Source organism: Dendropsophus ebraccatus, chromosome 6, assembly GCF_027789765.1.
Source record: "Dendropsophus ebraccatus isolate aDenEbr1 chromosome 6, aDenEbr1.pat, whole genome shotgun sequence".
NCBI classification, from domain to species: domain Eukaryota; kingdom Metazoa; phylum Chordata; class Amphibia; order Anura; family Hylidae; genus Dendropsophus; species Dendropsophus ebraccatus.
The window spans coordinates 59328282-59354803 of NC_091459.1; the positions used below are offsets into that span (position 1 = coordinate 59328282).

A 26522-nucleotide genomic window follows, 5' to 3' on the forward strand; every position below is an offset into this window, starting at 1 on the left:
GATCATCGGTTGATCGTTGATATAGGTTTGGACCTATTTTCGTTGGGCGCCGACCGCGCACCGCTACGTGTCATAGCGGTGCGCGGCCGGCAACTGACAATATACAATACCTATCCACATTCCAGGGCTGCTGCTGCGGTCTTTTTCTCCCTGGGTCCTGCATGCTCTAGCTTCAGAGCAGCCTGTCAGCTGAAGTTAGAGCGTGTGGGACCCGTGGAGAAGAAGACAGCAGCAGCAGCCCTGGAACGTGGATAGGTAATGTATATAGTTAAGCAAGGGCTGCAAGGACATCGGTAATGATGTCCCTGCAGCCTTTGTTTAACGATTATCGGGCCGTGTAATAGGTCCAGTAAACGAGCGATGATCTAGCAGATCGCTCCTCGTTTACAGGTATTATCGGGCCCCCATCGGCCCGTGTAATACCACCCTTACAGTACGGCTGAATTGCATAACCAGGCAGCATTAAGAGAAAATATGTCAAGTCATAATTGATGTGAACATGTATCAATGTAAGAAGAGGAACTCACCATTATATGACATGATGATGATGGGACAGAAGACAATACACAATACAAATGAATAATGAAGAGGCCAATCAGGAAATGAGACAGCTATCCCTAAAGCATTCCTTCTGTCTGCTACTTAAAGGGGTAGGCCACTTTATAGTAAAATTGCTCAGTGTACATTATTAGTTAGTGTACTCACTGCACTTACTGACAGCAGCTCCCTGTGTACCCCATAGAGCTAAAATCAGACTCTCCTCCTCCTCCAGGCTGTGTCTCACTGCTGTGTATGCTGAACAGCGATCCTGTCCAGCATGTGACCATGCCCTTACCTTGGTGTCCACCGCTGAGCCTGTATATTTCTATGGAGGATACTGGCAGACAGGACATGAGCACATGTTCTCCATGTCAGCCATCTTATGGACAGACTCACCACAGAGCAGGACAGCACAGCCTGGCGGTGGGAAGTCTAATTTTAACTCTATCGGGCACACAGGGAGCTTCTCTCAGGGCAATGAGGACACCTTACTAATACCGTACACTGAACTATTTTACTATAAAGTGGCCAACCCCTTTAATCCTGACACCAGATATCACTGACCCTCAATGTCCTTGAAAATATTTCTACTATTTAACTGACTAGGAACAAAACAAGGCTGGAAGCAGCAATAAACCATTATTCTTTACATACACTCACTGGAGGTGTCTTGGGGTGAGCTTAAAATGTGAGTTTGGATTCTGCAAATGTAGGTACGGTTTAAAGGGATATTCCTACCTGGGACATGTATTATATATCTGCAGTATGGTACTGCAAGCTGCGCTGTTTGCATAGCATCGTGTATAACCAACCCTTGGAGTTACGGAAACACGCTTGTGGTGTAACCATGTTTAGGGTGCCTTCACACGTAACGACTCGCAGCTCAAATTTCACTGCGAGTTTTGCAGCGGGACCCGCTACGAGCCGAGGTCCTGGCAGGTCCAGGTAAATACATACTCACAACGGTCTGAAAGACGGCTGCGAGTGTGTAATGTAGCTGCCCCCTTAACCCCTTCATCTGCTCTCGCCCGACTCCCGTTCTGCAGCGTATATACATTACCGGCGTCAAAACTCACAGCGAGATTTGCGCTGCTTGTCGTTACGTGTGAAGGCACCCTTAGGGTATGTTCACATATGTTGGCTGCATGTGTGAACACAGCCTTATGCAACTCCCATTAAAGTCAATAGGAATTATGCAGCTCAGTTTTCCAACAAGCAACTGCAGACGGGCCTATCACTATGTATCACTTGGCCTTGTTTACAAATCCTGAAGATATTTGAGTAAAAAGCCTATTAAATAGCAACTGATATGGTTTTACTCCATTGGTGACTGCCAGTGATTTTACTGCAAACTTCCTACCGAATTCCAGGTATGCTGTACCCTTTTTCTACAAGGATGCAGAGCACAGATCATGTGTTTGTGCATGAATCTGCCCTAGGCCAGATGGAACGGCACTCCTCCTGATTTGCACCCCGCTTCTATGTGAATGAAGACGTGATTTGGTGAATGTTGCAGTCTTTTGCAGCTTTCTGTTTGGAATCTATTTGGAGTCGTCTTTCATACTGCTGAGCACCAGAATTTTATTAAATGCTGAGCAAGAAAACTTGTGGTAGCTTCCAGGTGTGTGCTGTTTAAAGGGACCATGCCAGTTTCAGTATACACTTTAGGGCTGTGTTTGCACATAGTATTTACGTCAGTCTTTTGCTCAGTCTTTTTTTAACCAAACTAGGAGTGGGTTTAAAACTCAGAAACTATGTAAATCTTTTCATTCTATTTTGCCCTGTCGGTTCCACTCCTGGTTTTGGTTAACATAGCCTTAAAAATTACTAGTGCGTAATAGTATCTGCAGCTGCCAAAAGCAGGTTGGCTACATGTAGGGGGTCTGAGATCCACATGTGGCTCATGAGCCCCTGTTTGGGGAACAGAGGTTTCAAGCAATCAATACTTTCTTTGAATCTCTTTTTAGGCTAGGTCAACACAAATGAGTGAAAACAACAAAAGCAGTGGGTGAAAAATAAGCATGTTATATGATTAAGCATTATATGGATGGTCGTAAACAACTACTCATTAACTTCAATAGAGTGCATTATTATAGTGAAATTCCAGCTGTATTTCAATTTCCCCTCTAAATGACGATCATATTTTTCTCTTATTTTACAGTGTGTGAACATAGCCTTAATATGTGTTCATAGATCATTTGTTGCAGAAAGTTCTGCAACCTAAATATTTATTTTATGTGTCTGAGGTTATTTTTGTAGCATGTGCATTAATTTCTGTGAACCTCCTGCAGATGGGAATGGGACAGTTGTAGAAATGTCTGCAGCAGATCTTTTGTGTGTCATAATACTCTTAGGGCAGCTTAACATGAACTGTATAGAAGAGAATGTGATGCTACGAGTTTTGCAGTGATAGCCGATGTGATACTTTTTACTGTCATGTCCTGCCTACTTAACCCACCACTGCCGGGTAATACATTACCTGCCCGCGCTCCCACCTCCTTCTCTGGCTCCAGGGTCACTGACATCCTTCTCAGCCAATCAGTGCGCTGTCCCAAAACCACTACCTACTGTGGGGTATATACCTACTGGGGGCTGATATCTATTAACTAAGTGGGAGATACCTACTGAACGGCAGATACCTTTCAAGAGTTATTACCATTTGGGGTACTTTGGGAAGGGGGGGTTTAAAGTAAAGATGATGTAAAAAAAGTTCAGTGCCTAAGATGTTTCACAGATTCTGTGGCTACAAGTCTTGTATGGAAGAAGTCGTCATAGCGGTCTGGGCCATATGGAGAAGAATAGAAATGAGAATGTTTACAGTCAAAGATGACGCCCCCTGTGAGTCACTGGCTGTAACTGTATGTAATCACTTTGGTTTACAGAGTCTGTGTGTCTACCACTATATAATAGCTGTATGGGTGTTACATTAGTCTGTGTATAGGGGATTCTGTTCAGTTACAGTGTGGAGGTAATATTCAGATACTAAGCTGTTATGCTATGTGGTCATGGTCTGACGGTACTGTTGGTTCCTAGTGGTATTATTGTTAATATTGTTCTTTGTTTACTGGATTAAGTCAAGGAACAGTATGATGGTAATATGAACTGTGATATTTGTTCCTTTTATAGCTTTGTTGTTTTGGTGACTTATTTGTGTGTTTTCGGGGTGGGGGGGTGTCTGCCTTGTATGCCTAGGGCACCAAAATGCCTTCTTTCATGATCCTGGACCTTAATACAGACTCAAAAATGAGTTACAGAAAGGGGTAAAGCCTCTAAGGGGAAGCCTGCATGACTAGGCCTTGTCTGCAGGAGCTTTTTCTGTCTCTAGGTGATGAAAGGGTTAAGGATTTGGTAATAGGTTAAGGGAGCTTGCCTTAGGGGTCAGAAGGAGATGGATTGGTGGGGCAGGAATTATAATACATGAGGTGGGGACTAGGTATTTAGGTGATGCTCTTGGGGGGTACCTTTTTAGACTTTGCAGGCTGGAATAATTTATTTGTTTTTGGGAGGGGTGTTGTTTTTTTTGTAGCAGCTGGCAGTGGGGGTTCCTCGAAGTTCTTGGTGAGAGAGGGAACTAACGGGTTCACAGTGGTTGTAGGATGGCAGATATTTTTGGGAACTGGGAGTAATATAATTATCCCTCACCAAGTTAACTAAAGGTAATAGTTGTATACTGTAATAGAGTGGGACTGCTAGTAATACTTCTAGACTTTGAAGACTGCCCACTTGGTTTGCCCGGAATGTTTTATAATTTGTGTATTTTCATGTTGTAGTAATAAACAACCACTGTGGCCATTTTATCCGACAACAGTGTTGACTGTTTTTTGGGGAGATGGGGTGGGACTTTAGGGTGTGTATAATTTTTGGGCCCCGAGGTCAGCAGTGCCTAGTCAGGTCAGTATTATACTAGTGTGAAGCCGGCCTTAGGATTGCCAGTTGACAATAACAGTCCCAGGTATTTATTTAGCCACATTTTACCAACTTCTCAGTTTTTTTTTATAGAAATATTGGCATTGGAAGCACAAGCTACAAGGGTGAAGAAAGTGTTATCTTTAAAACCTTTATGAGCAGTGCTGTCTTCCACAGGACTAGGTGTGTTATTTATTCTATGTTGGGGTTAAATATCCATTATAGCACATATTAAACCGTTTCTTTGTAACTTTATGCCTCCTAAACTGTAAGTAGTCATGTTCTGAGATAAGTGCTTAGTCACTGGAAGCTTCTGTTTATACTGGCAGATTTGCAGTGTGAGGCTGTGTTAACACAAGGTATGTTGTGTGGCCGTTGTTGCATTAAAAATAGCATTGAAATGAATGCACAACGGACAGAAATAATTGACGTGTGAATTTTTTCCACGGCCATAGAAAACAATGGCCGTTGTTTGAATTAACTTCATTGCAGTACCTTTCTCTATGGCAAGTACACCTTTGTTTTAATTGGCAAATAAAAAATATGTTGTGTGAACATAGCCTGAAACTGGAATTGCAGCAAGTTACCTTTAGTTAGGTGACTGCAACCCTATAAATCTCTGCAACCACCAATGTAAGTATATACATTTGTGACAGATCACGCCACCAGAAATGATGACATTTACGCCAGAACACCACTGTATGGAGCATATTTACTTAGGCACGATTGTGCTTTTAGGGCTTGTTTAAATAATTCCTCTGCAGCTCTCCAGTAGTTGTGGATCATGGCAAAGTGAAATGATTCCAGTTATGAAATTATATTAGGGCATTCCTATCCTAGCACTTAGCTTTTATATGTTGCAGAGAAGTTCCCCTTGAAAATTCTATATAAGACAGCTGGACGAATTCTGGGCATGCCCTTATGGCTGGATTCTCATGTGAAACATGCAGTTCAGTGCGACTCTTAAATTCACTTTAGCTACAAGTAGTTTAAAGGGGCTGTCCAGTATTGGAAAAATATAGGGCTTTCCTCCAGAAACATCACAGCTCTGGTCCTCAACTTGAATGTTGTACCGGAGCGCCACTCTGTTAAAGTGAATTGGGGGGGGGGGGGGGGTTGTAATACTACACACATCCAGATGACAGGAGTTGTTTTTTTTTTAAGTGGACCATGGACATCAAATCCCTGCACTGTGGAAGTTAAAACTTAAAGAGAAGCAACCCCCTATTTGCATTATGACTTCTCTACACAGGTGTTAAAGTTAAATTAAAATTTTGAAGTTTTTATACCTTATTTCATATAATAAATCATGGTGCTTGGTTCAGTAAAAAGTGATCTTTTATCACTTAGCCCCACCCACACCACCACCGTAGGCCCCACCCTCATGACGTCATCTGCGCATAGGCTCTGCCCCCTCAGCGGCCATTGGTATGGGCCGACCTAGAGCTGGTGGGGCCTAGTTCCAATGGCCACCAGGGGGGTGGGGTCTATGCAACGGTGATGTCATCTGGGTGGGGTCTACAGTGGTGATGTGGGCGGGGATAAGTGGTGCTTTGCCCATGAAGCCCCGTACACATAGCGCAATCCACAGATGATAAAAGATCACTTTTTACTGGAACAAGCACCATGATGTGTGATATAAAATAAGGTATAAACACTTAAAAATGTACCCTTTACAACTGTGTGGAGAAATTCTAATGCTAAAAGGGGGTGAGAATATCACTTTAAAGGGGTTATCCGGCGCTTTAAAAGGTTGATATTATGCTGAAGACATAGAAAATGACAAATCTGATAACGGAACAATCCATGCATTAGGAAAAGTTAGCTTTTGACATCTTGTGACCAATAATGTGATACCATATAGGGGCTTTTAACAAACAACCAACATCGCACTTCGTGGGATAATAATCCAAATCCACACAATCCAGACTTCCACAAATCCGATTGTTCAGTAATCCATAACTAGAAAAAATGTGTGGTATAATAGGTAGTCTAATCTACCCAGCGATATTACCTTATTCTTGCAGCAATTCCATCCGGATATACTGTCCTTCTGTGGCTAGAAAGACGCATACTCACAGTATACACTTTACATTGCTTTTTATTTTCATCTTGCAAGGTATATCGCAATAATAGCTCACAGGCTGAGAAGTTCCATGAACACATACCAAACACTATGGCCTCCAGCCTGTGAGCTATTATTGCGATATACCTTGCAAGATGAAAATAAAAAGCAATGTAAAGGACAGTATATCCGGATGGAATTGCTGCAAGAATAAGGTAATATTGCTGGGTAGATTAGAATACCATATAGTGGCCACATCGGCTCTAACATAATGCACTCACCTCTGCTTTGTACAAGAGACGGCAGAATTAGTCAATCATGGGTAAATGTGGTCACTTTGTGTTTTTGACTGTGGAAAGATTGTTGGGGCCTCAAGATGTGGTGCCAGTATCTCAGTAACAGCCGCTCCTCGTATTTTCTGTTCCTGAACATTGGTGTACCAAAGACTGGAAGAACCATGGGCAGATATTTGACAGAAGATCACACAGAGGCATGACGTGTGGTTGATCCAAGAGGTAAGCATCGGGTGGCATCAGGTACAGCAACGCACTACCACAGTGGACAAAATTACCCAGCAATACAGCAGCTGATGCATTATGATGCGAAAAATCTTTATATACAGTTGAGTTTAAGCCATAATCTTTCCATGTTTATGCAGGCAATGATCAAAATTGAACGAAAATTCCTTCATATGTCATTGAACGCATCTTTTGATCTGACCATAAAATCATTGTTATTCGACCGCTAATCGTTTAGTGTATGTACACATCGCTCATTTATTTGCTGGGATCGTAAACAATTCTTGGTAAACAATTTGTTAACAATTTGTAATCATAACTAACAACTATCATTCTGTATGTTATGGTGAACAATTTCAGGATGTTCCCAATAGCGCTTGTTTGCGATAGTTTTTCGTTAATCGTCAAAAACAAAAAATCACTGAATTTCCATGCAGTTTACCTTGTGTCACCTACGGTTCAATAGCTGAATGCACCTGTTAACTGACCATCTGCATCCATGTAGTATCATCATCATCTCACTAGGGATTGGTTGGAGGAACATGACAATTCTTTACACTGTTGTGGCCCCCAGATTCACTGTACTGTAAGCCTATATAAAATGTTGGGGATATGCAGGAAGACTTTGCTGGAAGAGCTGCTCCCCGTCCTTGGAGAATTGTTTACAAACTAATGGAACTGCTGCAGCGGGCAGGGGTCACTGTAGTATGGAGGATGTTTTGTATGATTTGGTGGAAAAGTATTGTAAATGCTGACAGCACTCCTTGAAGTGACGTTAGAGTCCTTCTTACCCCACCTCCAAAATTATTAAAATCATCCTAAACTATTACACACTGTAATGTCCTTACAATGGAATAGGTTATGGAGCTCATCTATAGTTCCTTCCCTGCTGTTGTAAGTTACTCATTTTGTTAGTTTTTTTCTTTGACAGCGGGGAGTATATACTCTGACTGTACCATTCTGTCTGATTATTTACAAGTTTCTGTTGTTTAACCTTAATAGTTCTACCTGCTACAACCCTGCTGTCAGCGGCAACCTTAAAGGGGTGCTCTGACAAAAGTCTTTTTTTTTTTTTTTTTGAATCAACTTGTTTCAGAAAGTTATATAGATTTGTAATTTACTTCTATTTTAAAATCTCACGTCTTCTTATACTTAACCAGCTTTTGTATGTCCTGCAGGAAAAGGTGTTTTCTTTTCAGTTTGACACAGTGCTCTCTGCTGCCACCTCTGTCCAAGACAGGAAATGTCCAGAGCAGTAGCAAATCTCCATAGAAAACCTCTCCTGCTCTGGACAGTTCCTGACATGGACAGAGGTGGCAGCAGAGAGGATTGTGTCAGACTGAAAAGAAAACACCACTTCCTGCAGGACATACAGCAGCTGATAAGTACTGGAAGACTGGAGATTTTTAAAGGGAAGTAAATTACAAATCTAAAAAAACGTACCCCTTTAAAACTCATGGATTGTGATACTCAGAATAATTTACCAACTTCCTCATGTGGGTCAAACCAGGGGAATGCCTTTAGTAATTTGCTGAGGTTTCAGTTCTTAGGAACTCCCTATGCAGATAAGATGAGAACACAATGCAATAAAATATTTGAGCAGTGGCTTAGATATTTACTGGGAGCGTTTTGTTTTGACTGAAGTCATGTCTGGTTAAGAAGGATGTAAAGGACACTGACCTCACATCATAGCTGTTCACGCGGAATAAATTACTAGTGGTAATCTCACCTTCTATAAATATTTATATATTTATTATTACTTTGCTTATGCTGCACACCAACCGCCGTGCTCTTCCTCAGCTAAATTTCTTATTTTAATTATACTAACCTTGCAGTAACTCAAACAGCCATCCTCTGATATCATGGTGAGCTTGTGTTAAAGGGGAACTCAAGTGAAAATGTTTTCTTTTAAATCAACTGGTTTAAGAAAGTTATATAGATTTGTCATTTACTTCTGTTTAAAAATCTCCAGTCGTCCAGTACTTTTGAGCTGCTGTATGTCCAGCAGTAAGTGATGTATTCTTTCCAGTTTGACTTAGTGCTCTCTGCTGCCGCCTCTGTCCATGTCAGGAACTTTGGGGGTTTGCTACTGGGCTGTACAGTTCCTTCCATGGACAGAGGTGGCAGCAGAGAGCAGAGAGAGTGTCAGACTGGAAAGAACACACCACTTCCTGCAGGACATACAGCAGCTGATGAATACTGGAAGTCTTGAGATTTTCTTAAATATAATTAAATTACATATCTATCTGACATTGGAGAAAAAATATCTTTTAAAGCAACCAGAGTATCCCTTTAATACTCAGAAGCTGATCTGAATATATTCTGCATATCTTCAGCAAGGTGGCCTGGGACAGCAGTCTAAAATGATTTTTACATAAGGTATAAATATCGACATTTTATTTTACATTGACCTCCTTATTTTCTTACCTTTCCATACTCCCTAAAGTTAAAAAAAAAAAACGAAATCCAATCTCTGATTTACCTTTTTTAATGCTGTGCTTGTTTCCATAACACTGTGGCTTCCCAAGGACACACACTTCTATATTTTAAGGTCATCTGCCAGACCAGTGAAACCACTGTCCTCCTTTCACCTCTGCTAATATTGATTTTGGTGTTTTGCAGTTAAATACTTTTTACATTATATCTTTGGAACAGTGACAAGGCAAAGTATCTGACAATGACAAAGTAAAGAAAAAGGTGGAGTTTGCTATTGGAATGCACTGCAATGCTTATTGTCTGTTACCTATCAGGGCCTATTACAGTGCCTGTAAAAAGTTGTTTTCACATATGATGGATAGACAGACAGATTAATCTGACACATGTTATGGTAGATTGAAAGTACACCTGTTCCTGAAAAAAGAGCCCTTACATGGCCCTGTAGATAGAAAAATGAAAGTCCTATAGCTCTTAGAAGGGGAGGAGGGAAAAACGAAAACGCAAAAATGAAAATTGGCGCAGTCTTATGGTTCATTTTGGGCTGGGTCAGGAAGGGGTTAACATATATAACGGTTTCATCATGTCCCCCTTTTCTCTTAGTTGCTCCGGACTATACAGATTTAAATCCTTAAAGGGAATGTGTCATCAGAAAATGAGTTATTTGTTTAAATAATATTTTTTAGTTAAACAGATTTTTAGAGAACTTTTGGTGACATTTTCCCCCATTTTCCTATTTACCATCTATATTATAAAATAATCTTCTTGTAGTTTTCATTCTCACCACTAGGGCTAAAACTAAGCTGAGTTCCTGTTGTATCTGTAGTGATAAAAGAAGAATGCTGGAAAGTGATCTGTACAGGATTACAGCATCATGTGACACCAGTAGATAGAGGGGACCATAGCAGCTCCCTGTGGGGTGACCTCTTTCAAGGTTACTGAGCATGCTCAGTAATGTTTAACATTCATCTCAAGACAGACTCTTTGTATGTAGGAACTTATAATTTTTGGACATGTGGCTACAAGGGAGCATATCTCAGTATAGGTTTAAGATATTAAAGTAAATGAATGGAGTGGTTTGTTACAAGGGGGTGTAAAGGCATAAGACACAATTATTGGCCGTTATGAACGATAATAGTCTTGTGTAATAGGAGACAATGATCAGCCGATATGATCGATGTCGGATGATCGATGCTGTCATTTAGCAGCGATCTGCTTACATCGCTCCATGGAATAGGATCAGCGGCAGCAGACCGCTGCTATCTGCTATGGGCTGCCTGGACGATCAATCGATTACCTGGGCAGCCCCTCCCCCTGCACTCACCCGCTCGCTGCTGACGCATGTAATAGCACCAGCAGCAAGCGGGGAACAAGGAGCAAACTAGCGTTTTCAGCCCTTGTTTGCTCCTCTCCGTCGGCCCGACCCCCAGCTAGATCCCCTTATACTGACCTCATCTCGCCAAGTCCCGCTCCTGGAGTCGGTCCCGGGACAGAGATATCCCGGTCAGAAGCCGGCGCGCACTGTGGAGATAGGTCTGGCGTCCATAGAGAATGAATGGAACCATGCGCGCGCGTAGAGATGAGTCCGGCTCATGAAATTTCTCAAATAAAAAGCCCACGTGTTACCCTTTAAAAAGAGCCTGTGTTGATAGCTTGTGCGCTTGCTGAGATGTCCCCAGTTGTTTGGCTCAGAAGAATAAATGAATATTTCTCCTGGCTGACTGAAAGTGGGTGTGGCCTATCCCTCATCTCCCTGGCTGGGTCCCTCCATTCACTGACCAGCACCTGAGCAGATGTTATCACACACAGTAGGATCAGATAGAGCCCCAGCATACAGTATCACACAGTAAGGTTAGATACAGCTCCCCAGCAGATGGTATCACACACAGTAGGATCAGATAGAGCCCCAGCATACAGTATGACACAGTAAGATTAGATACAGAGCCCCAGCATACAGTATCACACACAGTAGGATCAGATAGAGCCCCAGCATACAGTATCACACAGTAAGATTAGATACAGCGCCCCAGCAGATGGTATCACATACAGTGGGATCAGATAGAGCCTCAGAATACAGTATGACACAGTAAGACTAGATACAGAGCCCCAGCAGATGGTATCACACACAGTGGGATTAGATACAGCCCCAGCATACAGTATCACACAGTAAGATTAGATACAGCTCCCCAGCAGATGGTATCACACACGGTGGGAATAGATACAGTCATCTGCTCTCATAACACTGTAGGATAATGTCAGCCATGGAGGTGGGGGCACCTGCTGCAGACATCTGATAGTGAGTGTTATATGTACTATGGAAGGACTACAGCTGTGTTGTGCTGGGACTTGTAGTCCTCCCCTCAGTGACTCACCCACTCTCCCTCATGCAGTACATTGGAGTCATGGTGGCATGTCCCCCCTGGTTGAAGCACTGGGTACTTTTCCCTCCATCCAGCTCTTCCCCTGTGCTGCTCCTCACACAACACCTTCAGCTCTGCTTAGTGACCTCTGTGAGGGGAGGAGGAGGTTTTGTTTGTCTGTCAGGGCTGTTATCTGATGCTGCTGTCAGAGTCCATACACTCAGTACGGATTCCCAGGGAGGAGGCGTGTCCAGCAGGAATGCAGAAATAACTCAGAGGCAGACAGGGCTCTGAGGGGACTTTCAGCTTCATGTATTTAAAAAACTGTTCATTTTAGGTTATTAATGTATATTGCATGAATTATTATCATGACCTAAGCTAACTAAAACTGAATGGTCAAAATATTTTATAGTTATGCTTCAAGTCTCCCTTAAACCTTAAAAAAGTGACAATAATCAAAAGGGGTGGAGACATGGTTTCAAATATCTAAATTTCATTATGATAAAAAGATTCTATTTCCTGGCTGTAAACTAGTCGTGGCCACAATGATGGCTTGGGATTGTTTATAGATGCAGTTGAGCTGGGGTCTTTATGTAAAAGAAAAAAAGAGGGACTAAAGGCCCTATTCCACGGAACGATTATCGTCCCGTGGAATAGAGTGCAACGATCAGCCGACATCGTTCATGTCGGCTGATCGTTGCAGTCGCTTGTTTTTCAACATGCTGAAAAACAAGCGACTGATATAGCGGCGATCGGCTGCTGTCGCTCCGTTGAATAGGAGCGTCGGCAGCAGACGCTGCTATATCCTATGGGCTGCTCAGACGATCTAGCGATCCTCCGAGCAGCCCCCCCCCGCAGCTCCCCGCCGCCCCTCCCGCACTCACCCGCTCTCTGCTGCCGCGTTGAATAGCGGCGGCATTGAGCGGGGAACGAGGAGCAAACGAGCGCTGAGAGCGCTCGTTTGCTCTTGTGGCGACCCGTGGAATAGGGGCATAAAGGCCCTATTACACAGAATGATTAATGTTCCGTGTAATAGAAGGAAACGATCAGCCGACATGAACAATGTCGGCTGATTGTTGCAGTCATTTGTCTTTTAACATGTTGACAGATAAACAACTATGATAGCAGCGATCTGCTGCTGTCGCTCCGTGGAATAGGAGTGGCGGCAGCAGACCGCCGCTATCCTCTATGGCAGGGGTACTCAACAACTTTTAGTGAAGGTCCACTTACCGGGGTCTATTGTCAGGTGAAGGTCCGAGCTGAACATCAGTAGGAAACGTGTTTTGTTACTTTGTCACAAACGTTCAACTATTTATATACAGAATTGCTGCTTATTAGCGGGAAAACTGGCATTTTTTTCTCTCTCACCAGGCCTTTGATATTAGGTACAAAGGGGGTGACTGCCCTGGTAGTATATAGCCCCCCTGTTGCTCCCCCAGTAGTGTATAGCCCCCCCTGTGCGCTCTCCCTCAGTAGTATATAGCCCCCTGTTGCTCCCCCAGTAGTATATAGCCCCCCTGTGCGCTCTCCCCCTGTAGTATATAGCCCCCTGTGAGCTCCCCCCAGTAGTATATAGCCTCCCCGTGCGCTCTCCCCCTGTAGAATATAGCCCCCCTGTGCGCTCTCCCCCTGTAGTATATAGCCCCCTGTGCGCTGTCCCCCAGTAGTATATAGCCCCCTGTGAGCTCCCCCCAGTAGTATATAGCCCCCCTGTGCTCTCCCCCTGTAGTATATAGCCCCCTGTGAGCTCCCCCCAGTAGTATATAGCCCCCGTGAGCTCCCCCCAAGTAGTATATAGCCTCCCTGTGAGCTCCCCCCTGTAGTATATAGCGCCCCTGTGCTCTCCGCTCTCCCCCCAGTAGTATATAGCCCCCCTTGTGCTTTCCCCCTGTAGTATATAGCCCCCTGTGCGTTCCCCCCAGTAGTATATAGCCCCCTCAGTAGTATATAGCCCCCTGTGAGGTCCCCCCTGTAGTATATAGCCCCCTGTGCGCTCCCCCCAGTAGTGTATAGCCCCCTCAGTAGTATATAGCCCCCTGTGAGGTCCCTCCTGTAGTATATAGCCCCCTGTGCGCCCCCCCCAGTAGTATATAGCCCCCTCAGTAGTATATAGCCCCCTGTGAGGTCCCCCCTGTAGTATATAGCCCCCTCAGTAGTATATAGCCCCCTGTGAGGTCCCCCCTGTAGTATATAGCCCCCTGTGCGCTCCCCCCAGTAGTATATAGCCCCCTCAGTAGTATATAGCCCCCTATGAGGTCCCCCCTGTAGTATATAGTCCACCTGTGCGCTCTCCCCTTGTAGATGCCCCCCAGACAGAAAAAAAAAAATAACAAAAACAACTCACCTAGCACCTCGTTCCCCGCTGCGGCCGTCTTCTTCTCTTCCCGTCGGTCCGGCCCCCGGCTGATACGCGCTCTGTAGGGATGTCCTGGGGATTCCCCAGCAGAACGCGCATCAGTGATCTCAGCGTACGCCGCCGGCCTGCACTTCCGGGAAGGACAGGCCGGCAGCGTACACTGAGGTCTGTGGTGCGCGCTCTGCTGGGGAATCCCCAGAGAGCGCGTATCAGCCGGGGGCCGGACCGACACTGCCCCCAGCCCCACAGGCGTACTGACATCTAAGGACAGTACGCCTATGGGGCGGGAGGCAGTGCGGTGGGGAGCGGGACGGACCGGATCCGGGGCGGTAAGGAGGTCTGACCAGGGGTCCGGACAGCTGGAGAAAATAGGAGAAAATGAAAAAGTACTGTACTTTCAAAACAGTTAGCAGAAGCAAACTGTGATAGTGAAACAGAATAGATTTATAAAGGTAAATAAAGGTGTATTCCGATCTGGTAAAATACATCCCCCACTCCCTTCCCCTTCTGAGACGGCGCGCATAAACAAAAGTAAATATTTACCCTAGCCGACTGTCTCTGCTCTCTGTGATGCCAGGAGGATTCATCACAGTGGGGGTCACCAGCAACTTGACCTCATATTAATCTTCTTGGTATTACAGAGTGCAGAAAAGCCGGCCAGGGACATGAGCCATTTTGTAAGGGAGGAGGGGGAGATGAAGAGAACACAGTTTTCTGTATCTTCAACAGAAAGCAACAGCTCAGAACTGGGGGAAGGAGACAGAAAAGGTAATGACATGTATGGACTGAATTGTTAGTCTCCAGGAGGGGGGATGATTCAGCATATATTTTACCCTTTAACCTACAGAGCTATAATGTAAGGCATCAGTGCGGAACAGTTTGGTGGCTTGAGGATGTTCAAAGGCTTTAGTAATACATTCAGATCCCTGAATTACCAAAGGGAAGCTGATGTGGAATATGTCAGCAACCATGATAACAACTTGATTTACAGAAATTAGAGGTTATATGCCAATGTTGGACATGCAAATCGATCCATAGACCTTTCCCCTTACAGTTAGATGTGCACCAACATAGGTCAGATAGGAGGGTAAAAAAAATTGATTGTTCTGATCGTCTCAGTTTTCTTAAACAAAGGGGACTGAACTATTGTGTAGCATGCGCAGTAAGCTGAGTTTTGAGGCTTTCGGGCTTATCAGTTTCTTCTATTGCCCTTTACAAGGCTTGTACCATAGCTTGTTATAGCCATAGGTAAAAGTGCGAAAGTTCCATAAAAGGAAATGTGAAGCAAGTTTACTAACAGATTCAGAAGGTGATTTATGCCGAAGACAATATGTCTTTTTACGAGAGTAGTGTGGTTATGGCGGGAGGAATGTGCTTTCCCTGCTAACAATGGTGTCATTATCTGCAGTATCTTTATTGCTTCATCCAAGGGGCAATGACTGGAAAATCCCTAATCTATTGCATAACCTAAAGTAAACACCAGACTAGTGGTAAAGCAGCCAGGACACTCCCTGGGCTTCTGTCGGCTTCTGAGCTGACTTATGGACATTTCTTAATTATTTTTGAAAGTTTAAAGTGAAACCACTACATGAGATGAGCTTCCTGGATTATCTGTACCTTATGTGGTCAAGTTTTTTTTTATTTCTGTTACTTTAAGAAATCTCCACAGCTGCACACATATATGCATGCACATGAGGATCAGTTATTAGTATTTGCAAAGCATATTCACACTTACAGAATCTAGAGCAGATTTAAAGCTGCAGATTTAAAGCGAATGTACCATCTCATAAGTGAATTTTTTTTTTCACTTCCTTGTTGGCGCCAGCTTGGAGATCCTGCTGACGAGGTCCATTTTTCTAAACGTAGCCCAGTTCTTGCGCTTTGGTGATGCGGCCAGGCCTGATTTTAATGGAGGCCCTTAACATGGGAAGAGTATATCATTACACTGGGGTGCTGGCCCGCCTTCAATGCATAAAGCAGGCCGGTAAAAATAAATATAGCATCTTGAAAAATGGACCACAGATGGGGAGAAAGTGCCAGGGCTGGTCCTGATGACTTGGAGTCATGTTCCGACCCAAGGTTCTAACTATGATTTCTCTGAAATGGCACAGCCATTCAGAGGTAGTCATATATGATTATGGTTTCAAGGGGTACTATGACAAAAAATGTTTTGTTTAAAAATCTCCAGGCTTCTAGTACTTATCAGCTACTGTATGTCCTGCAGAAAGTGATGTATTCTTTCCAGTGGGACACAGTGCTCTCTACTGCCACCTCTGTCCATATCAGGAACTGTCCAGAGGAGGAGAGGTTTTCTATGGGATTTTTCTGATGCTCTGGACAGTTTCTGACATGGACAGAGGAGGAAGCAGAGAGCACTGGGTCAGACTGAAACAAATACACCACTTCCTGCAGGATAAACAGCAGCTGATAAATACTGGAAGACTGGAGATTTTAAAATACAGTACATTAGAAGTATATTACAAATCTATATAACTTTATGAAACCAGTTTATTTGAATGGGGAAAAAGGACTGGAGTACTCCTCTAAGGCAACATGAAACTAGTGACAGGTTTACTTTAAGGTATGCACTGATGAACAGTACAACTAGAAAGAAAGAGAAGAGAAGAAACCCTCTTGAGGATTGCTGTGTATCCACTTATGACTCTGGGATTTATATTTACTCTCTAGTGTCATGCTTCCTTTACTCTACTCACCTTTATATGTTTGCTTTCCAGCTGCCTGTACAATTCTTGGAAATATAAAGAAGAATTCCCCAGAATTGGTTACTGCTATGACCTGCAAGACTTGTAAGCTGTTTGGATGTCTTCGGGCTGAGGAATATTTCACTTAATTTAGTAAGTGCATTTTATTATTACTTACCCAAATCCTAGAAATAGAGAGGGCTTATTGATATCTGTATGAAATGGATAGACTGTCAGCATCTTGTTAGGCCCAGATAGAGGAGGAGGATTTTTGTTGTTATTATCATTAGATTAGGCTGACACCATGTATTTTTCATAGAGGTGTGTTGTACAGCATTGGTGACTGCTTTTCAGTCCAATTAAGGTAACGGCATATCAACAAAATTCTTCACTTACAGCCTCTAAATATGAGGAATGGGTTGATGATTGTCCTGTATAATAGAACCAGCAATTAGTAATTGAATGGGCAAATGATTGTGGTGCCCTATAAATCAACAGTTGAGCACACCTCCCCCACTTGTGGGCTGATTTAATTTGTTTACACAGGAAGATGTGCGGCCGATAATGGTGATCTTTACAGTGTTCATTCGTCTGACCGTGCTATTGACCGTGCCTTGTAGAGAGACCAGAAGCAAGTGCTAATCTCTCTGATCAGTTGTTTGCAGCCATAGATGGCCAGCTATTGGGCTATCTTTATAGACCCTTAAGGGCCTATTAGAAACGCTCCTGTGGCTGATATTTAGCCAGTGTAAAAGTGACAGCGATCGGCTAGGATGCATGTTTGATCTAGTCTTTTGACCATGTTCCAAAATTTATCGTTAACGGCCACACATCCTCCTGTGTAAACAGGGTTTGTGCTACCGATGACGATAAAGGGAAACTGACAGCACAGATATGTATATAGGATATACTGTACATACTGTATAGGATATGTACAGTATATATCTGTGCTGTGAGTTTCTAGATCACACAAGCAGCAATCTATACCTACCATCAGTGCTTGTGATCCAGTATCCCGCCCTCTTGTCCTTCGGCCACTGCTGTATCATTAAGCCGATGCCTCCTCCAGAATTATTGACAGCGGGACCTGAAGATACTGTTGGTGGGAAGACTGGAGACCTGGATCACAAGCAGCACGGATGGTAAGTATGTACTGCTGTGTGACCGAGATGACCGATGATGAGAAATAGAATCCACCTGTGTGTAATCAGGTCTCCGTATAAATGTACCTGCTCTGTGATAGTCTCAGATTTTATGAATATGTTCACACAAAATAAAAATAAGGGCAAAATGAGGCCATATTTTTATCATTTGGCTGTTTTCATGCATAGTTTTTCCGCCAGTCTTTTTGTCAGTCCTTTTTCAGCCCAAACTAGGAGTTGGTTGAAAACACAGAAACTGTGAAAATTTTTCCATTATAATTTTGCTCTGTCAGATCCATTCCTGGCTTTGGTTAAAAAAAAAAGACTGACCAAAAGACTGACGTAAATACTGTGTGTGAACGTAGCCTTACAGTCATACATAATGATCATGCTCTTTGTTTAAGGATGTATTTTCACCACATTTTGTGGTGTGTGAACATGGCTTATAAGAACGCCTGCATCAAAGGGTGTAAGAAATATGTTGTTGTTGTTGTAACCAGTGTCTCTAGGACCAGTTTATGATGCTCTCAAATACCCAGCATCTCAGAACTCTCATCATTTAAATACAAGAACTAATATTAAAGGGAATCTGTCTCTAAGTTTATGCGCCTTAAATGAGGGCAGGATAAACTAGTGACAGACATGCTTACATACTTAATGGAGAGGACTACTTGTTGTCCATGTTTTTTTGGGTGGACATCTTCCAGTTAGCTGTACAGAACAATGTAAGTAAAACATCATTCTGTTCTTCTTCTCTGTCACTAGTTTATGCTACCCTTAAATAGGGCGGCATAAACCTACTTATAGAGTCTCTTTAAATGCAGTCACTATGTAACTTAGAACAAATATACAACTTCTTTAAGATGTGTAATAAAAATATGTATTTGACTTTTAGAGGTATTATGATGGTACCCTTGCTTTTTTATATTTAGCTTTACACTGTGGCACTGCTGCTTTTGCTGTGGCAAATGAACACATTAAGAGAGCTATTCTTAGAATTGACTTCTAGTAAATATCCTTGAAGCTGCATTGGTCTTGAGTAATCCAAGGGGTGGTGAACAAGCTGTAAGGCCTTGTGATGTAGTGAGACTGATAGTCTATACAGTTATGCTGAACACATGGCCTGTATACCTTTGTAGTTATCCCACAGTTTTGTGGACACTCTTATATGGAGTAGGCAGACCCTGTTACATATCATCAAAGGATCCAGTAATGGGAGCTTCGTCTGTCCTGTATTTTAAATATTTTTATACACTTGTGTGACTAGTAAAGTCTCGACTTTCTTTTGTAGTGGAGCCAGTTGTGTTTTACAGTTGATTTGGCTGTTAGTCATGTTACTGCAATGTGACTGTGAAATATGTAATCTACACTATGCGCCATCGATAATGGCGTTATGATGTGAAACACAATAAGCAATCCCAGGTGAAATTGTCATCTGCTAAGATAAGAATAGAACATTGTGTGTGTATTACCTGTGGATAGAAATAAAACATTTGTGCACTTTATTCATTGTCCATTTGGTCTTTGTTGAAGTTCTTACCAGATGTTCTGCCTAAATTGATACCTAAAGATGTCTTGTTAGTGCAAGTAAATATTAATGTCGTACAGAACAATGTAACATAATCTAACAGTGTGTTCTATAATAAATGAGGTCCAAGTAGGCACATAACATATTATAAAGTAAGGGTCCTATTAGGGCTGTATTAGGTGGCTCAACAGGTTCCCTTATATAGCTTGATTATCATGCAACAAGGGCTGTATATTAATTAGTGATGTCCGAGCAGCCCTTGCTTTTAACTTGAAAAATAAAGTAATAAAGTTTATATTTACCTATTCTCTCCCAGTGTCCTGCAGCCTTTTGCCTTTGTTCCCTGCTCACCGCTAACACTTCTGCTCCTGTTTCTTCAGTGACAGTGTGCTCAGCCATTCATTGGCCAAGATGGGAAAGCACATCGGCCAGTGATTGGCTGAGCAGCCTGTCACTGAAGAAACAGGACCAGAAGCGCCAGCTGTGAGCTGCAGAACATCGGGGGGAGCATAGGTAGGTACAACCTTTATTATTTTTACATTGTCATCAGCCATCTGTCATGCATTACTTCATATAGCAATGTGTGGCCGGCAGGTGATGATTATTAAAAATGTTTAAAAGACAACAAACAGCTGATCATTGTCTTTATTACATGAACCAATAATGGAGTTTGACTCTCTCTCCCATGTTATAAAGACAACTACCATTTGAAGAAACAACCATCGGCAGATTGTTGTCTTTTGCCAAGTTTAAAAATCATCAACTATGCATTAATCGTGTAATAGGAGGTGTGCAGATGATGGCTGATAAAAGTATATAGAAAATAATAAACATTATACCTACCTCTCCAGGCTCCCCTGATGTCCTGCTGCCTGTTCCCTGCCACCTCAGCCACTGCTGGCAGGTCTGAAGTCTGTGTGCAGTGACAGGCCGCTCAGCCAATCAGTGGCCTTGGCACTGTCCCATTTCGGTCAGTGATTGGCTGAGGGGTCTATTACTTCAAAGACGTCTTCAGATATGCCAGCGATGGCTGCGGTAAGCAGGAAAAAAGCAGCAGGACAATGGCGCTCGTTTACATAAAAAAACGAGCTGTGTAATACGGCCCTTAGCTTTAGCCCCCAAGACATTTATAGAAACTGTAAGCTTTTTTTTATAACATATTCCTTTTATCTGTGGTATGTATGCAGACAAGGAAAACCTCTAAATTTCTTAAATTTTTCCATGTAAAGATCCCATCCAGGTCTGATTCCAAAACATCTTGCAAGAGCATTAGTGAACTTGAGAGGTGGCCTCTTAATGCATCCTAAATGTTTTTTTAGGCTTAGGCTGGAGACCCTAAACCATGAAACACAGTGGAAACCATTATTCCACTAATAATCAACCTTGTTGTCTGCACTACTAATTCTTCTCCTATCATCTGCTCAAATTGCCAAAACTAATGCTGCATTTACACGTAACGATTATTGTGCGAATTTGCGCGATAACGATCGAATTCGAACGATAATCGTACGTATAAACGCAGCGAACGATGAATCGGCGAGCGAGAAATCGTTCATTTTGATCTTTGAACATGTTCTCAAATCGTCGTTGATCATTCGCAAAAAATTCGCAGATCGTTCCGTGTGAACAGTCGTTTGCCGATTTAACCAATGTGTGAGATAGGCTTAAGCGATCGCAAAACGATCGCAAATCGAATTTTCCGTATGATATATCGTACCGTCTAAACGCTGATCATTATGAAAAAAACCCTGTTGCTCTGACATCGTCAATCGTACGATCGGGCCAATTATCGTTTAGTGTAAACGCAGCATAAGATCTACAAGGGCCAGTAAACTAAGTGTTATTTTTGCCAGGTAACCTTTTGTTATCCTGAGCTATCACTGAGTCCCAAGCCTATTCCCAAAGTTTTTCTGGCACCAGAGAATCTCATATGACATTAACTGGTGTTGTATGATTTAGGAAAAAAATATTAACTGGTCGATTTTAGAAAAAATGCCGGCATTATGTGGTCATAGCCATTCCTGCTGTAACATTATTATTTTTTTTTTACTAATTTACTACACTCAACATATAGACTGTGTGACTATGGACATTCTGCTTTATTTCAAAATGTCATTATGATTCTTTAAAACAACAAAGATACATTGATCTGTCTCACTGAAGCTTTTGAGTGTAAGGCATGTTCAGTATTTTTCCTGGTCTGGAATTTAATCCACTAGCTATTTCCGTGATCCGTGCACAACTGTCCGTGTTTACATTCATTTTGCATCCGTGTCTGTGTTTTTTACAGGTCTGTTTAAAGCATTTGGAATTACATTGATTACATCACATCCGTATTTTTCACAAATAAACACGGATCTTATTGATTTTTATGGGGAATCCGTGCAGTGCTTCCGTTCTGAGTTATGACGTCCTATTTTTAAACTGAACAGATTGGAGATCTGTCAAAACACTGAATATGTGAATAGCCCAATACAAAGCAATGGTGGTAGCACTTTGGCCTTGCAGTGCTGGAGTGCTGGGTTCAAATCCCACCAAGGGCAACTTCTGCAGAGTTTATACTGTATGTTCTCTCTGTGTTTGCGTGGGTTTCCTCCGGGTACTCCGGTTTTTTCCCACACCTAAAAGCATACAGATAGGGGAATTTATTGCTGCGGAATCTGTCTGCGCTATACAAATAAATAAATCAAAACAAACTTCACAGATTGTGTGAATGCAACCTTAGGGCCCTATTACACAGTGAGATAATCAGCTAAATAAGGCCAATTCTGCAGATTATTGATCCCCGTGTAATAAAGCTTACGATCAGCAGAGGATCCGATCATCGGCTCTGCGTTGTCTTTTAAACATGTTTAAAAATCACTGGTTGCCAGCCGCGCAATCCTAACGCATAATAGTGATACTCGGCCAACGACTGATGATTGTATAAAAAAACAAGAAAATAAAGATTATACTTACCTGTCTAGGTTCACCCCGGTGTCCTTCAGCCTTGTTTCTATGCTCCTGGCTCACCATAACTACCTTTGGCACTTCAAAACCCATCACGGTTCTATGGAGCATCCGTGCTGGGAAGCTATTTTCCACCATGGACACCCTTCAGATTTCCTGATAAGAAATCCAGGTAAATTTCATGGACATGTGAAGGGGGCCTAAGTACATACATGTAAACTTTTTTGGGATAGGTGTGATATGTTTTGAGTTATTAGAGGGTGTTCTCTAGTGTTATGTTATAATGGTAATGCTGTATGAATTCTTTGGCCTCTTATTACCAGGTTATAACAGGCTGTGTTGTTGTCCTGACAGGATATAGGCTGTCACAAACACATTTATATTTTATTTCACAAGGGTTTTCTGAAGTCACTTTCCATGCCTGTCTACCATGTAGTCACATTGTCATGTTTATTTTAAGCTGCAGGGAAACACAGAAAATTCCCCATGGCTTTCATTATCTCCTCAGTTCACAGATGTAAGGAAAGGTACACACGGAAGTCACTGGTGACCAAAGGATTTATTTCAGACTCATGAGTAAGAGCTGAGTGAATATGGCGTGCAACTCGTTGGTGCTCATCGCATTGCTTATGGGATTGGAAACTGTTTCTTGGACAAATTTTTTATGTGTCCAAGAATATTTTATGAATTTATAATGATCAGTCAGATTGGCATCAGAAAGAAAAAGCTTGGAATACTAGAACTTTATAACTACCAAACTATCAATTATCTGGGAGCAAACCCATTCATGATACAGCTTAGCACCAGACAACCACCACAGTGCAGAGGAACCTTTAAGAGGAAAGGTGTTGATGTTTCCACTGATAAGTTACATAATGGTGACTGTATTCATAGTCATATTTGTTAGCAGGCTAAGTACACAAAACTCACGAGAGCCTTTACAGAACGATTATAACATGCTTAAACATAATGCTTCTGTGACATACTCACTGAAATAAACCTTGTCTTGGTATTTGCGTAGAGTACAGTGTGTTGGATAAACTTACTGCTAATTTTTGGTAATGTTTCTTGTTTTTCTTCTTTTTATTTCTCACCTAAAGGGGTGTTTTCATCACCTAAACTTTTGTAAGGCTATAGGAAATGCAAAACGAAGCAAAATTGGAAACGCTTTGCATTGCCAAGATTGCTTTCTTTTTGTAGTTTGGCCACTTTCTCACTCCATACTGTGAAGAGCTCATTGCCTAGGTTCCCCACCACTCCTCACTCCACTTTTAGAAATCGGTGTGAGGTAAGTATATACTTTCATACCTATCTATCGTCTCCCACTGAGTGTACACACATCTCTGGGGCTTGGATTGTCCCTGAAGACATGTGTAACCTCAATGGAAGATACAGCAATACTGAGCTGATTTAGCTCAGCACCACTGCCTCCCATCTTTGATTAGCGGTGGCTGCAGAGGTTGGATCCAGCCCTAGGGAGTTTGGGAAAACATGGATACATCTTATGGCCTATGGCCATATCCATGTTTTCCAGGCAGCCTTAAAGGGAACCTGTCATCCCCCGTGCCGGGGTGACAGGCTCCCGACCCCCCTCTACAGCCCCCTATACTCACCTGATCCGGTTGGGTCACGGAGATATCAGCCACTGCAGCCCGGCGCGCGCTGAGAGATGAGTCCAACGCTCATAGAGAACGACGGAGCGCTGGACTCTCCGTCATTCTCTATGAGTGTTGGACTCCTCTCTCAGCGTGCGCGCCGGGCTGCAGCGGCTGATATCTCCGTGACCCAACAGGATCCAAAAGCGGGACCCGGGGGGATCAGGTGAGTATAGGGGGCTGTAGCGGGGGGTCGGGAGCCTGTCACCCTGGCACAGGGGGTGACAGAATCCCTTTAATGCTGCATTCAACTTCTGCAGCCACCGCTAATCAAATGCTTTACGCTCGGTTTAGGACATACCAAAGTATGCTTGAGTTGCTCTCATCTCTAATAAGAAAGTATCTGATGTTTGGCTTCAATGTGGCATCATATGAGCTGCTTAAAGTGGTTATCCTGGTTAAGAAAAAGCACAGCTACTTTCTTGCAAAAACAGCACCACTCCTCTCTCCAGGTGGTTTGTGATATTGTCGCTCGTTTAAATGGAACTGAGATGCAAAACAGCACACCCAAACTGAGGACAAAAGTGCTGCTGCTTCTGGAGGAAAGCGGCCATGTTTTTCCAGTATATAACCCTTTTAATAAAAACATTTGTACCTCCAGTGCATATGGTAAAATATTACATATACAGTCATTTCCCTGTATATATAAAATAGGATAATCAGGCTGCATTTTAAAAAAGGATAATGTGGACACAATGTCAAGCCTGTAAGTAAGGGCTTTCACATTGGTTTCCTTGCTGGCGTACGACATGAGAGCTTTAGCTCCATGGAAACAAGAAGGGAGATTGCATTGAAAAATATAAATGAATGGATGTGAAATGATAGTTTGCTGTGCCCTTTCCGTAAAAGTATAATGGCCACCAGCAAATTGTTCATGCCTATGCACTCTCCTGTAATGTTTTTTTTTTAGCCTTGGGCTGAATACACGTTATAGCTGTGTCCGTAGTACTGTTTATGCCTGTATATGATATTGTATATGGTTTGCATTTTTTGTATTATATATGTTTTTTTTTTTTTTTTTTTACTGAACCCGATGATGCTATGCAGCTGTTCTCACATTATAAAACATTGCACATAAATGATTGAAGATGCTGCTGCTGTTCTGGTCTTACAGATAGACTTGTGTTTCTATACATTTTAGCTACTATTACATATTTAATACTCAAATCCACCATTAGGTCCCAGTTTAATTAATTGCACATAGTATAGCAATATTCATAATGTGCAGTCTTACAGTATTCATTGCTAGCTCGATGTGTACCCAGAATTCAGCCAGATGTGTTAGACCACAGTGCCTCCATGTATTGTGAGAAGTACCTCCTGTGTCTTCATTGCTTTAGGTTGCTGCTGTCTTCTCACATTTGTGGCTCCAAACACTTTGACAAGCTTACCAGGAAGTCAGTGCATGGGAAGCTGAAGTCTGTTGCTTTAATAGCAGAATGATTATACATTTACTGAATGCTAAACCACAAGTATTACGATATATATATATATATATATATATATATATATATATATATATATATATAATATACCAATGCATACTGGCCCAGCATATTCCAAAAGAACTTTGGTTGCATGGGGATCTATGGATATGTTTGCTATCTGTGTTGGGAGCTCTGCATTTGCAGAACATACAGTAACAGAGGTGTGAAAAGAGCCTGACTATTATATACTAACCCTCTGTTAGTGGCAGGCTTGTACTACGTAGTGATACAGAGAGAAGACAATCAGACGTGGCTGTTAAAAATTAATACGATTTGTGAGACTGTAAGGCCTGGTAGCTAATTGATGGCTATGGTGGTTACAATCAGAATGGGCCTATTAGGACTTACTCTTTCTGTACTCTTTATAAAGTATGATAATTGAGTCATATTTCCTGCTTTTCTCTTAAAGTGATTATTGTATTACATTACCACTCATTTGTACATGGTTTGGATTCAGCTGAAACCTAAATATATATTCAGTGATATATGAATAGCTGTTTTTCAGACAACTTATCTTTTTCTGACCACATGTTTCTGGAGAGAAAAGAGCATAAAGTAGCAATTATAGCCATAAAAGAGGGAAAGACTTGGAGACCTAGGTGTAAAATCAACCAAGATCTTCCCTGTTGAATTCTTACAACTTTATCACCCTGCCATAACTCTCCAGCTCCTCGCAGTACACATGAACAGAAGGACCTCTGTAACAGAAGACAAGGGGACTAGTGTTCCTCAGACAAGGATGCTCTTCCATTGCATGTCACCTGGATCACTTACAGAAACCTCAGCTTGCTAACAACATCAAAAGGCCAAAGAGAAACAAGAGAAGAGAAAGTCCTGTTAGTATGATGGGGAGTGGACTGTGTGAGGACCATGGGGCCCAT

The 26522-nt window shown here is 42.4% G+C and overlaps 1 protein-coding gene across 4 annotated transcripts in view; it reads left to right on the forward strand.

Annotated features, from left to right (window-relative positions):
• Positions 1 to 26522, forward strand: part of HIVEP2 (HIVEP zinc finger 2) — a 213123-nt gene that overhangs the window by 37289 nt on the left and 149312 nt on the right. For all 4 annotated transcript variants that reach the window (XM_069975045.1, XM_069975046.1, XM_069975047.1 and 1 more), the window contains one exon: positions 16914 to 17033. The gene's annotated coding sequence lies outside the window, so the exon portion shown is untranslated. The remainder of the gene's footprint in view (positions 1 to 16913; positions 17034 to 26522) is intronic.